This window comes from Primulina tabacum, chromosome 9 (assembly GCF_025594145.1).
Source record: "Primulina tabacum isolate GXHZ01 chromosome 9, ASM2559414v2, whole genome shotgun sequence".
NCBI classification, from domain to species: Eukaryota; Viridiplantae; Streptophyta; class Magnoliopsida; order Lamiales; family Gesneriaceae; genus Primulina; species Primulina tabacum.
In genome coordinates this window covers 8,529,665-8,539,670 of record NC_134558.1, presented here as the reverse complement: position 1 = coordinate 8,539,670, position 10,006 = coordinate 8,529,665, and positions in this window count along the sequence as shown.

Genomic DNA, 10,006 nt, shown 5'->3' with positions numbered 1-10,006 from the left:
GGCTCGCCCCCAGACCAGCCGTGCGCCCTTTCTTTCCCGACCAGATCCTGCGCAGGCCTTGGGGGAGAGTCCCACTTCACGTGGACTCTTCCCCAGCCCAAGGCTGGAGCCCTAGCCCTCCTAGGACCCTTACTAGGACCTAACCATGACCCCTAGGTCCCAACCACCAAGCCTGGTCGAGCCACTCACCCCCATGCATCAATTTTCCTTCAACCGATCCCATATGCTACAATAATAAACAATTGGTTCCAGCTTTTGTTCTATTCACGTGTGCAGCATATTGGTGTGGTTTAGAACTCTCTAAACATGTAAAAACATCCCTTTTTAATTCCTAGTCATGGCAGCCTCTTAGGTACATGAATTTCATTATTTTTGGATCAAAACCCATGCTTTAAAAATCAGATATGCTTGAAAAACGAAAATATATCCAAGTGCTCCTGTTTTTCATGCAAATTTATTTTAAATAATTAATATGGTGTGAAAGATGAGAAAAGGAAGAAGTATGGCGTGACTTTGCGTATTATACGCACGAAATAACGTTGACGACGAAGAACGGAGTGAAACATTTGGCTTGAATTCCCTAGAACCCATCGAATTTTCTTCCCAAAGATTGGATGTGTAGTGCCGTGTGTGTGGTGTCTTGTGAGGAGAGAATTTCTGAATTTCAAAAGTGGGAGGCGTGTACAATGATGTAGGATTTTGGGTGATTAACACTTTAAATAATAATTAAATACCATCAAGGCTTTTAGGCCTATCAAGCCTCTAAATTAAGCCCATTAGTCTTAATTAGGATTAAATAAAATATTATCAAAGTTTTTGTTTAAATAAATTTATAAATTTATTAGCCGTTGCCAAAAAGCTCGCATTTTTATTGAAAAACTAACACCGATAAAATTTACGTTCCGGCATATAAAATCACCTCAAAACCTGTTATTTTCAGAAATAATAAAAAGCATCACCCCTAATTTAAATAATTAAAAAAAATTAACCAATAAAAACATTTTCTATTTTTCAGCCCTCGGTCTCCGTTCCTCGATCGCAACTCGAATATCCTTTAAAAATATATTTTAATGCAATCATGTAGAAGAATATATTTTAAACATGAAAATATGCACAACATAATTAATTTATGAAATTGAAACATTTAATTAAAATACAAGATAATTTAATAATTGCATGCATGTGGTTTGCGTGGATCTTTAAATTTTCGGGGCGTTACAATCTTCTCCCCTTAAATTGAATTTCGTCCTCGAAACTCGCTTATCCTTAATAACCCAAAGTTTAGTCTTAGTTCTAGTATCCCAAAAATCCACGCTTCCGATGCGCTACTCTAATAAAACTTAAATTTTAGAATGTCTTTATGTCTCCTTGATCCCAATTAAATTTTCTTTCTAAATCCTTATCGTCGAATTGTAACTTAAAAAGACCCATAATGACTTAGTGTTGTTACTATTATAACCTCGAATTTCAACTTTTCTTAAAATTCCCTATCATAAAAGATGGATCACCATACTTATCGTATATTATTTTACTTATTTTATACCCAAAATTCTCATGAACTTATCAGATTTCAATCTTAAAATCCCAAATGTGTCCGCTAACGCTTAGATTTTCAAGCCTAATATTGTTTCATCCTTAAAAACTCTTGATTATCATTCCTTACAACCTTATAACCAAATTATCCCAAGGTTTAAAATATTCTTAAAAGTCTAAATCCTCAAAATTCTTATCATTTAACCCATTCAATTATCGCTTATTGCTAAACTAGCCCCCAAATTCCTTAGCAATTGCAAAATAAATTCATAATTTCCTCAAAAATTATCTTAATTGGTCTTTAATTTCAAAATCCTACGATTAACCCATAACTTCTTGGCATTCTTAATTTCCTGCTACGAGTTTCCCATAACATAATTTCGATAATTTTAAACTTATTTACCCAAAAATCAATTCTCATAATCAATCTTACTTTTCATCGAAACTTAAAATCGCAATTTATACATTTTCTTACTCCCAAGTCGTTTCAAATCCTTAAATCATTATACCTCACGTCTAATTCCCAAAAATTAATTCGACTAGTAACCATGGATCATAATATTTTCTTAGAAAATCTGCGCGTCCCAAAGCATTCATAATATTCATGATTAACTTATAGCCTAAAAAGTAAAACGTCCATACTAAAACCCAAAAATTCAACATAGTCCAATTCCACCACAAAACCAACATGCGATGAAATCAAATAATTTTTTATTTCATGTCGTATCACGTATAAAAATTCTCGAAGCATATAAAACATATATTCTCATAATGCTATTAAACATGTGACGTGAACATATAATTCATATAATTATGCAGGCAACAACATATAGATCATATAAAGCATGTAAACTTACAAGTTGAGGCTTGACGACTGATCTTCCCGGCATTGATGGTGGCACAACTCTTTACAGGACCTTTGCTCTGATACAAACTGAAACGTCTGCCCTTTTTATTGCTTAAAAATTACTAGATTTTTTTTTTTTACATAACACTCAATTTCGGACATGAGCATATAACACCTAAAAAATATTTTATCCTTTTAAAATAAAACACCAACCAACTAGCATTTTAAAAATCAAGTGAAATAGTCATAAAAATGAAATCATCGCATTCTTTACCAAACCTAAAACGCAATAATTTTTGAAAACTATAGCACATATTAAATGTGGGGACCCGGACGCTAATCAAATTCTTAATCATCATTGGGACAATTTAATCAATTATCATTAACAGGGTCTAATTTTTTTTAAAAATACAGTATTAAATGCGGAACGTAATGGAATACATTATAATATACATGTCAGTATTAAAGTACAAGTCTTGTACTATATACAATCATTCAACTAAGGTTTAACATCTAAATCTCAAGTGTCCAAACCCTATCTTTAATCAAGTCTGTAGTCTCCACTCTAATCACGATCTCTCTTCATCTCCTCGACCCTGAACCTGACCCACTTGTTGCCATGCACACATACAAACACGACAACAGCCGGATAACTCCGGTGAGAAATACATCCAAGTATAAATCAACGAAACATGCAATCATATAAACAATGTAAAAGCATGTAATAGATATCAGTAGATGTATCAAAATCTGAAACATAACCAATATAAAATCGTCAATCAACTCATGATTTCATATCTCATACTAGACTCATTCCTAGTCTAAGGATCCCGGTTTCCAGACGTTGGTATTCCATATCGAACATCAGTAATAGAAGAAAATCCAATTCTATCCACTTCGATATAACAAAACATCCGGTGTCTTGACCTATCCGTCACACACTTTGGCACTATCGCCAACTCACTATCTTGTGACAATGTGCAATGTGCCAGTGACGATTCCATCACTATCGGCACTTATGTCACAAGATCACTCGTCTAATACTCGTCTAATACATGCTTTCTATAAGTCAATAGAACAAGAATATTAATTCAAATCAATGTACATAATAACAATAAGTATGTGATTTAGGGAAACTCAAGTATTTTCTACTAGAGTCGTTCTCCCGGTACCACTTTGACTTTTCTTTCTGTAAATCTGATTCTGTTGAAGTCTCGGATTTAATGCCTGTCAATACTCAATCTGGCAATAACAATATCGAAAATACAATATCAATATACTGCTCAAATCAATACCGAATCTGATCAATCTGAATTTAACTCAAAATCATCGGCATAACGGCACAATCTGAATATCCCCGTTAATACAATATCAACAGATATCAATTACTACAACCCATAATCAATAACAACACAAATCTGATATCAATCTCAAACAAATCAACTCAGAAAATCATAACAATTCCATACGGTATCCGTTCTTCAATCCGGTTTCGATTATACGATGTCTAACATGTCGAGAACATCATATATGAATCATATCTGATTCTGACAATATCATAATTTCAAGACATAACAAAGCTTAAGAAAACTTACGTCCAGTTGAAGCCTGCGTTGATAGGAACACAGTACTGAAGTCGGATTCAAAATCTAACGGGCGGATTGAAATATAAAGGCGTAAGGATTTTTCATAAAATGAACTGATAAAAAGATTTAACGTTAAAGTAACAGCGGAAGAAATTATCGTTTTCAAAACAAAAACTTAAAATACTTCAACATGATGAAAATGAGTTTTGTGCATAAAAAGATAAATAAACTGAAGCATGCGGTCCTCGGGTTCCTACTACTGCTGATCCAAGCTAGCTCACTGGTCCCCGCCCTCGGTCCCGACCTCATCAGTACCTACAGCAATCAAGTCTAGTGAGTCTAAAAACTCAGCATGCATATATCGTGAATAACAAGTAAATATATCATAAAATTTCGCGTAGCATAAAAATATCGTATCGTAAAGCGTAAGGTGAAAATCATGTCATGGATAATTATAAATACGTGCATATCTGAAAATCATACGTAAAAGCTTTGCTCAATAGAGCTCTTTCATAACATATCATATCGTAATTTTTCTATAGAGATAATGTTCTACGCAAGTGGCCCATAACATAACATAACATGCACGTCTGACCAGACTAACCCACAGTATACTGGGCGATAAAGATCATCACAGCCCTTGGACTGGATATCCGTACCCATACATAATCGTAAATCGCTCGTAAATCACCGGGTGAAGCAATCCCATAAGCGTAAGGTGGCCACAAGACATATCGCATATATCTCAAAAATAAACATTTTATATTTTATGCACGTAATATAATTATAACCCTGTTTTACCGAATGAGTTGGATCGTTCCCAGGCTCACTGCGACCTAATTCTAACATGAGAAACATGCAAATAATCTTAACTTGACCAACACTTCATAATCGAACTAAAAACGAGACAATTACGCCCAACAAACTTAGTATTCAACCATGGCTTCGTACCAACCCAAACCAACATTGAACCATCATTTAGCCGTGATTAAAATACTCCTAAAATACTGAAAAACATAACCATAGGGCTGTAATACACGAAAATAGTGAATGGAGGCCAAAATCGTGAAACGCTCTTTCGAGAGTCACTTTGGCACATTGCACCGTAAATTCTCGTACGACTTCTAAATTTAACCAAATCACGAACGGCCAAAAACATGACCTTCCTAACTCATTGAGGTATTGTCCAGCCCAAGGTCATAGGCTAAAAGCCAACCAAGAATTCAAACGAGCCTCCTGAACCGAAGCTCAAGCTGCTGTCAACAAAATTGCAGCAGCAGCTGCTGTACTTCCTTTGCTTCATTTACGAGGCTATTTGTAGTGCCCAAATTCAGTACACGTATAACACATGCATTTATTTAATTGTTAAATATTTTACTTAAGTTTGGAATGATTTTAGTGATGCATGATTTATTTAAATTGTATTATCTTAATGTTTATGTGATGCACGTTAAAATGTTTTCTCGAGTTTCATGTTTCAGGCGATTAATCGATGCGTGACTGAGGAAAAGAGACCGGTGACAATTTTTGGCAATTTTAAATGGGGTATTTTATTTTTAAGTTAGGACGGGGCATTTTAAATAATTTATTTAGCTCTAGCATTTTAAAAGCCTAATTATTTATTTAGTTGTTTTAGAATTTTAAAACCTTTACAGTTTACCAATTGTGTGTCTTATTCTAATTAGGGGACCTTACTTAGCAGTGGAAATTAGCATTTTATTAATATTCTAATTAACACTTTAATTACCATTGTTAATTAAGTGATTAGCAAATCATTCCCCTAATCTACTCTAAAACTCACGCTACATACACACACTACACGATTTACACACTTTTACACACACCAAGAGCCGTAAAACACACACACATTCAGATTTTCATTTCTTTTATTTTTTTTAAAAGAGCAAAACCTAGGGTTCTTTGCTAGATAGCCGCCGCCCCTTCCCTACAGCTTTCCAGCGAGTTTTCGTGTGTTTCACTGCAAGAAAAATTGAGCCACGATCGTCCCGGATCAAGCCTCGCTCCGTTCCCGCTTCGGTATCGTCGTTCGGTAACGTTTTAAAATCTAAAGGCACGTATATTCTGTTATTGCTGCATCTATCTCGTCATATTATGCGTGTGTTGTTATTTATGTGTAAAAATACATGTGCGATGCGTAGGAGTTTGAGTAATTATGTTTAGAACACTTTTGAAACCATTTTTTAGATCTAAATTTTTGTTTTTTTGCTGTATTTTTAAATACTGCGATTTTTCGGTCGCGTTTTTGAGAAAACTTTCAACACAAAAATTGTATAACTTTTTGATACATTCGATTTTACAGTAAAATCGAAATTTTTGGATGAAAATTGAGTGAGATATGACGTTTTTCGTGGGACTGCTCAAACTTCATTTTTCAGAAAATTATGTATTGATGGGTTCTTGAGATTTTATTGTTGCAGGCTTTGTTGGAGATCGACGGATGATCGTTGCTGTGTCTAGGTATGAGTAGTATGATGTTGGGATATCATTTGATATGCCGTTTAGTGTCGATAGGTACGCGAATGCATTAGAAGTCGTAGGAAACAAGTTGGTGTCAATTGCCACGTTTTTGAATTGTATGTGTCGTAGGGTGGAAATCGTTGCTTTGGGGGCTTGTACAAAGTTGGGTCGATGTTATGGCATGCTAGGATGGGTCTCGGGGTGTCGGTTCATGGTCCATTCGATCGAGTCTAGAATGATAAGCATAGCATGTATTGGAATTTCGTGAGTTTGCACTTCCCGCAGGTACACGGACCCGGATACGGACCTTGGCACTGGGTCTGTGCCTTCGTTTTCTCCTTGGTGCCATTTTTGCGAGCCTACATGAACCCCTTCACGGACCTTGGCTCGGGGTCCGTGCCTTTCCCCTTCTGCACGACAGATTTTACCGAGTCTACACGGACCCGGAGCCGGACCTGATCACGGGGTCCGGGTCCCCTCCTTTTGTTGGTACTTTCTTTGCGCACACACACGGACCCATACACGGACCCAGTCCCGGGGTCCGTGCATTTCATGTTTTGGGAAAACTTAATTGTTTGCTTTGGGATTTCCTGTGAGGGTTTAGTACATTGATTTAAATGAGTTCAATTCCTGAGTGAACGTCTTAAGTTATTTATGGAGTTTGGTGGTGAGCATGAGTACCTATGTCTAAGCAATGCAAGTAAGTATTTTGAATTCAGTTAGTTTGTGCAGCTACGGCCCCAATCGAAGTCCAACGAATCCCTCAACGCCAAGTAAGTATGTTTGACGTGCAAAGAAAATATTTTCAAGTTTTTGAGGTGTGCGAAATGTCTTGTGGCCAATTTATGTATGGGGTTGGAAAGCGTTAAATCATGAACGGGGACCAACCCACCCCGTTAAAGCATGAACGGGTTTAGATCAGGATTGGAAAGCGTTAAAGCATGAACGGGGACCAATCCACCCGTTAAAGTATGAACGGGGATCTCATGTATGTGGCAGTGAGTTTGCCCCTGTCATCCCAGTACTGTGGTTTAGTCTGATCAGGCGATTATGTTATGGGTCACTTGCATTGAAACATATCTCTACGCAAAATAATGAAGTTCATGTATGTTTATGTATGCATAAGTATGCAAGCATGTTTATGAAAGTTTTTACGTTATGGCACGTCTATGTTATGTATGAATGTTCAAGGTTACTTCAAGTTCAAGTTTCAAGTATGTATGTTCTATTTTTAAGCTGCATGTGGTTTTATTATGTATTATTCGTTATTCCCAGTTTATACGTGTTGAGTCTTTAGACTCACTAGACTTGATCGATGCAGGTGAGGATGTTTATGAGGAGGCTGGAGGTGGTGACAAAGAGACAGGCTTGGACTGAGTAGGAGGCTAGACCCGAGGACCGCCAAGTTTTAGTTTTCATGAAAATGTTCAAATACTCTTGTCGAACTTTAGATTTCAAATCTTGTGGTTGCAACAACTTGTGAGACGTACAATTTACCTCTTTTTATCGAATTTTGAATGTTCACGTTTTGATTACGAAAATTTTAAATTTTTCCGCAAATTTTGAGTAGTAAAAGTACGGTACGTTACAGTTGGTATCAGAGCGGTGTTCTTGTAAAGGGTTACGCCTACTGCCAGTCGCAAGAAGCTCACGAAGTCACACCTCAAGTCTGTAAGTTTTAAAGTTTTAAATTTATGTTATGTAGTAAGCATGAAGTTCTGATTTCAGCATGTGCACGTTTTAGTTCAAATTACGTGCATACTATGCTATTGTTATTATATTCATGCACATTGGGTTTACGTGTTGGGAAATTTATTGGAACAGTATGTCTAGAGGCCCGAAATTCGTAATTGAAAAATTGCGGAATAATTTAAAATTTTTCTTTAAAAGTAAATAACTTGCCTCATTCATAGAGTAAACTGAGTAAAAGTTTTAATGTTTAATGTAACAGCGGAATAAAAGTTTAAATGTCAAAATAGCAACAGAAGTAAATATTTGTTTCAAAACAACAACTTAAAATAATTCATCGCGACAAAAATGAGTTTGCATGAAAATAATAAATAAACTGATAAATGAGGTCCTCGGGTTCCTACTACTGCCGACCAGAGATGGCTCACTGATCCCCGTCCTCGGTCCCGACCTCATCAGTACCTACAAAAATCAAGTCTATTAAGTCTAAAGACTTAGCATGCATATATCGTAGATAACAAGTAAATATATCATAAAATTTCATGCCGTGTAAAGATATCATGTCGTAAAGCGTAATGTGAAAGTATCTTGTCATGAGTAATTACAAATACGTGCATAACTGAACTGAAAATCGTAAGTGAAATATTTGCTCGATAGAGCCCTGTCATGAAATAGCATAAATAATTTTCGTTGAGAATAAGTTCTACGCAAGTGGCCCATAACGTGAAATGAATCGTCTGATCAGACTAAACCACAGTATACTGGGCGGTAGAGATCATCACAGCCCTTGGACTGGATATCTATACCCATACATGAACATGAACTGAACCGGTCAGTGACCACCGGATGAAGCAATAATCCCATGATAAGCTGCAATCCCTTGAACGTGAAGTGGCCACAAGCAATATCGCATATATCTCAAAAATGAACATTTTATATTTTTATGCACGTAATATAATTAAATATCCTGTATTATTTTACCGAATGGGTTGGATCATTCCCAGGCTCGCTGTGACCTAATTCTAACATGAAAAATATGCAACTAAACTTATCTTGACTAACACTTCAAAATCGACCCAAAAACTAGACAATTACGCCCAACTAACTTAGTATTCAACCATGGCTTCGTACCAACCCGAACCAACATCGTAACCATCGTTTAGACATGGTTAAAATACTCTTAAAATACTGGAAAACATAACCATAGGCCTGTAATATACGAAAATTGCGCAATGGAGGCCAAAATCATGAAACGCTCTTTCAAGAGTCACTTTGGCACATTGCACCGTAAATCCTCTTACGACCTCTAAACTTAACCGAATCACAAACGGCCAAAAACATGACCTTCCTAACTCAATAAGGTACTGTCCAGTCCAAGGCCATAGGCTAAAAGCCAACCGAGAACTCAAGCAAGCCTCTGAACCGAAGCACCAACCTGCTGTACAGAAATTTACAGCAGCAGCGCTTGCGCTTGCATGCGTTCTTTGTAAGGCTAATGGCCATTGGGGCTTGAACCACAGACCAGAGCCTCTTACCAACATCCTAAGGTATGGCTTGGACCATGGCTAAGGGCCATAGGTCAGCCACAATCCAAGAAACACCCGAACCATCACCACGCTTCCAACCGAGAACAAAACTGCACGCGTGGGACGTCTTGCTTGTTCTTGCTGTCATGTACCATTCCAGTGGCCATTTGATTGACCATGGCATGATCTAGAAATCGGGAGATATTGTATGAACCATGGCTAAGGGCTAAAAAGCCAACCAAGATCCATAACCACCTCAAAACCGAACACACACTTACACAGAAAATTCAGAAAACAGAAATCGTGGGATGCTTGCGTTGTTATGTTTTAATACCGAGGGAACCGTG